Source organism: Sinocyclocheilus rhinocerous, unplaced genomic scaffold, assembly GCF_001515625.1.
Source record: "Sinocyclocheilus rhinocerous isolate Xijiao unplaced genomic scaffold, SAMN03320098_v1.1 scaffold1310, whole genome shotgun sequence".
Lineage (NCBI taxonomy): Eukaryota > Metazoa > Chordata > Actinopteri > Cypriniformes > Cyprinidae > Sinocyclocheilus > Sinocyclocheilus rhinocerous.
The window spans coordinates 24,106-29,565 of record NW_015635534.1 but is presented as its reverse complement, the minus strand read 5'-3'; the positions used below and the strand labels follow the sequence as shown (position 1 = coordinate 29,565).

The 5,460-nt window shown below is 36.1% G+C and overlaps 1 pseudogene; it reads right to left on the bottom strand.

The window, feature by feature from the left end:
- Nucleotides 1-1,326: 1,326 nt before the first annotated feature.
- Nucleotides 1,327-5,460, bottom strand: part of LOC107747167 (adhesion G protein-coupled receptor E2-like) — a 21,431-nt pseudogene continuing 17,297 nt past the window's right edge.

Below are 5,460 nucleotides of genomic sequence, written 5' to 3'. Positions count from 1 at the left end.
TAAAATGCAAAGAACAAAATGTTTAAAAATGTGTTTGTTTTCTTGTAAGGTGTTTAACTATTGCTGGCCCACTTTGGAATTCAGGTAAAGTGGGCCAACTTTTAACCTTCAATAATTATACTCAAATTCATTAAATAAATTGTCATTCACAGGTTATTTTGTGTTATAGTCACATTTTTAACATATTGTATAGTTCATTTTACCAATATTCTGATTTCTGAATATTCTGATATTCAGATTGAATCACATTTAATGTCAACACAGCATGTTCTTTCATAGGTTTTCACACATGAATTGAGATGAGGATTTACACATGATTGTTAAATACGTTTGCTTGAAAATATGTGTTAATAAACCATGTCTTTTAAACTAAAATGCAGAATAAAGGTTCTTTAAAGAACCATCTCTGATATTCAGATTGAATCACATTTAATGTCAACACAGCATGTTCTTTCATTGGTTTTCTATGGCATCGTGAAGCACCTTTATTTTTAAGAGTGACGTTTCAGGAAAGCCACACATTTGCGAGTAATTCACATTCACACACTCTCTCTGCTGCTATATCTCTTTAGCATTGTTTATTATTTAGTTTATTAACATATTTTCTAACAGAAATGCATTCAAATAGTACAGGAAAACACAAATGTGACCTGAACAAACGCAAAATGCAATTCACATTTCAATACAATATTCAAGCTAAGTAACAGATTAGCTGTTCATTTTCTTATTTTTATAGTTTAGTTTTAAATGTAAATTCACAATATCAATAAAACATGTGTCCCTCATTCCTGAAAATACATTTTGCTATTTATATATACAGTACAATTTTAAAGTAATGTACTGTAAAATGGGCCTTTATAGAAGAAACAGTTATTCATTTGGAGCTTTCCGAGCTCAAAAAACAAAGATGTAATTGTAAAGTTATAAATTGTTACTCCCTCACCACTGTATGTTTCCATACAAGTAATTTATTTCCCTTTACCATGCACACATGAAATCGTTTTCTGGAGTTTTCAAATGTGATTGTTTTGAGAATAGCACAGATGTGCTTTTTACCCTCCACCAATAATAATAATAATAGCCTACTAATAATACAAAATTTAAAGAAGACTAAATAAAACAGTTCAGCAGTGAAACAGCTCTACATAAATAGTATTAACAGCTATAAAATAAGACACTCGGATAACATGTTTTTCTTTCATTTGTAGAAAGGATCTGAGACTATAACATTTATCGTAAAAACATAGATTCTGTTATATAAAATCAGCTGTATATTAATGACACTTGAGCAGAATGTATTACTTCCTGAAGATGATGCTGTGGTCCTCAGTGTTGTTTGACACAGCAAAGACATATGAAGAGCTTCCTGTACTGCTGCCTGACCTGAACAAGAGTCTGACCTCATTATTGAGGACACAGTAGATCAGGAAGATGAAGGTTCCCTGCTGGGAGTTCAAGATCAGGAAGAGGATCTCCAGCACCTTACTGCCATTAGTGAAGAAACCCAGAACCCAGGGGCAACCAAGAACCACACACTGAGCCAGTGTTTTAAACACCATAATCCTGCAGAGAAACAGACAAAGAATGAGTGTTAATGTGTCTTTATTGACTATGTGGTTTTCTATAGAGTGATTAAATAATAATGTTACTTGGTTTGCTTCATCTGTGAAACTTCAGCATTGAGACTTTTGAGAGTTGTGTTCAGACTGATGACAATCTTGATGAAGAGAATTGTGTTTGACTGCAAAGTAGAAGAGTAATTAATCACCTTGTTTTCTTTTTAATATAAATAAATAGCAGAAATGTCACAAAAGTCCAGAGCTGCTTTATTTCCTTCTAATCAAATTAACTTCAAAACAACAACAACTCACTATTCGCTGCCGTAGCTGTCAGGAACCAGACCGACAGACACACACACCACAATCAGAGCAACCACATATCCAATCACACACAGGAATCCACTGCTAAGCACCTCCCTCTTTTTGGAGCTGATCTGTGATAGGTTCTTCACACAGATGAAGAGCAGCACTGCTTCAATGACCATCCACACAAAGCCGGAGAGAAAGAGGAAGTGCAGAAGGCCTGAGATCACGGCACACAACACCTGGAGACCATGACAGATGATCACAGGAACACACAGTGTAGCTGCTGTTGGTCTTTAAAACAGAACAACCATCTACAATCCACTCGCTGATATTCCAGTACACACAGGACAGAGAACCACTGGGATCAAACTCCTGAAAAAGATGAAGAAAATATCAGAACACTGAATATTAGATGTTTTCAGATGTTCATCAGTTCTCAGGTTGGAAAAACACATTTCAGTCTCTCACTCTGATGTGTTTTAGGGTGAAGTTGACTGGTTTGGTGAGTTTAGTGTTGGTGGTTTTGGGAAGAGTAGCTGAGATCACAGTGGACATCATGGTTTTAATCGTGTTGTTTGATGTGTTGAAGAAGTCTGGCTTCAGTAGATTCTCCATCGTGACGTAGCTCATGAAAGCCACAGCAGCTGATCCTGTGTGACAGAAACAGAAAATGAAACTTACATTAAATAATATATGCTACAATAACAACAACAACAACAATCAAAAAGTAAGTAAATGTGGTTTAGTGGTAATGGTATAATATATCTTCCCACATTTTTTAAATCAAACTAAAACATTTGACATACTTTCAATGTTGTTCTTGGATATCCCAATGAGATCAATGTCCACAGAAGAATTTGTCGTGTCGAGTCGAGGGATTTTATTTAAGGTGACCTGTGGTCCAACCATGAAGACTTGACCCTCTGATTAAACACAAACAAGCAGTTACGTGCTATTTAATTGTATGTACTATGTGTATATATATATATATATATAGGGAAAGCCACGATTTTTTTGTTTTCTTTACGTTTTTCACGTCTCGTCACCTTTAGCCCCTTCGACAACGAGACTCTGAAATCACTATACTGGATCAGGGCAAATTACCATCACCCCGTGGACCTCCCAGACACAATGGGACTGAGCTGGAGGGAGGCAATGTTCCGTTCCGTGGAGAGCCTCTGGCCCCGATCCAGTACAGCGCAAGACCCAGAGCCCAGCAAAACTTCACCCCGCTGTGCGGAGCTGCTCGAGCCCACCGCAGACGTCATTATCTTTATAGTTATCGTTCTTGGTGTGAACGGGGCTTAAGGCTGCGGCTGGAAGTCAATTGTAGTTGTGGATCTTGTGTGTAACATAGTTCTTGTGTTTTTTCTTTCTTTCAGTGATTCTGCTTGTTAACAGCAAGTGTTTATCACTAATGATCAATCATCACTTAATTAATCACTTAATTACCTCATTAACTTCAATACTGCTTCAGTGTTACTTTTAACACACTGCTGGTTGTTCCCATATAAAAACAGAGCGGTGTTAATTTAACACCAGGGATTTTGCTGTGTGTCTTGTGACTGTTGATTGTTTTGTGCTCAAGGCAGAAAATATAAAAAAAAAAACACACTGTGGTCTCCACAAACTTCTCACTGTAAGTGAATCTGTGTTTAATTTTGTATTTTCTTTTTTTTCATGGTTTGTCATGAAACTACCTGCCCACGTCGCCATCTAATTTGATAAGCTTCTACCAAATGAAAGATGAATTTGCATCAAAATGTTGACCTTTGACATCCGTAAACAAAAAATGCAGGCAGTGTTTCCTGCTCTTTTATAAGTTTATAAGACAATTAATTAGTTACTGTAGCTGCATGTGTTGCTGTCTGTCCCACCGCTGCTCTCTAGACTAAATAAAGTCACTGACCTCATATATAATCTGAGTTTCATTATCAATAATAATTGTGTTTCCACTTACCCACAGCAGCAAGAGTAAAACTGACACTGTCACTGGTGTCTGTCGGCTTCACTAATGTAGAGATGAGTTTCTCACTGGTTTTTAACACACGGTTTCCATAGGAGGCTAGTTCAGTTGGGCTTGCTGATGATGATGACTCTACAATCTTCTCTGAAGCGTTGAAGGCCATAGTCAAAATGTTTGTCACAGTCTAATTTATTGATCAGAAAAAATGCAGTTCAATACAGTTACTGTACATGTAAATGTCAACTACAATCTTCTCTGAAGCGTTGAAGACCGTATTCAGAATGTTTGTCACAGTCTAATTTATTGATCAGAAAAATGCAGTTCAATACAGTTACTGTCCATGTAAATGTCAAGAAAGTCAGACAGCACTGCTATGTCTGTCATATATCATCTAAGTTAGATTTGATTATTTTATAATTTTTCTCCTGAAGACTTACATTTAAAGGAAGCACTTGAGCTGTGATGTTCTCGAGCTGCTCAAGAAGATTTTGAAAACATCCTCCAGGGGTCTGACTCTGAAATCACAACTGAGTTTTATACAGTAAATAAAACAAACTCTGTGATTTTAATCATGTTTTGCGATATTAATAGCAAACAAATGTAAGTTTGTGCATGTAACCATCAACAATAAATAGAAAAGCACATTCATATTTCAAATATCTGCCAATGCACATCTTATGCTCTCTGTACTATTATTGAAAGAAGCTGTGAGTCCAAATCTAAAACTTCAATTTCAGAAACTCAACTTACATTGCATTCTTCCGGCAGCGTTATATTTATAACTGCAATGACAGAAATCAGCATGAAGACAATATTAAAACAAAACAGCAAATGATGTAGAGTCATTTGTGCAAAATTTTTAAAGGATAGATTAAAAATAAATGATGAATGTGACCATGAGTACAGAAGCCCTAAGATTTTTATTTATTTTTTATTTTTTGTATCTCTCCGATTTTTATCTCAAAATTGTTTTGTCCTCTCCCAATATTTTTTCTCTCTCCAAAAAAATGACTTTTATTATTTATTATTATTATTATTAGCTCCAATTTACACTCCCGTTTATACTACAGTTCCTCCCACTGAAAGCTGCACGAATTATCATACAGACATCAATATGATGCATTTCTAGGACTTAAAAGGTCTCTGTGGCAAAAGCAAAAGTACCTTGTTTTGGCCGGTGCAATAAGAAGTATATTATTATTTTAAACATTTTTTTTAACTTTGATAGGCTGTACAACAATGGAATGCAAAGTGTCTCCGTTTTTCTTTCTGCAGAAAGCTGTTCTCAAGTTATGTGCATTCCCAGTCAACACGTGAGATCATGCGCTGATCACAGTGACATCACACCATTCTCATAGTGTGATTCTCACAGTGAGAGTAATATGTGAGCTCATTGTGAATTCAAAATGTTGAGCAGGTTGAGAGGAGGCAGTTCAAATATCGGTCACCGAGGAGGCTTTCTATATCCTGTTTCTCAACACTATCACAGTGATATCACAGTGCTCTCACATGGTGAGCTCATGAGTGCACACTCAGCTAACAGTTTTTTGTTATAAGAAACTTCTCCAAACATACAACTGACTTCCAGACACAGCCTTCGATGAAATCAACTGAAATACAAAAGACATT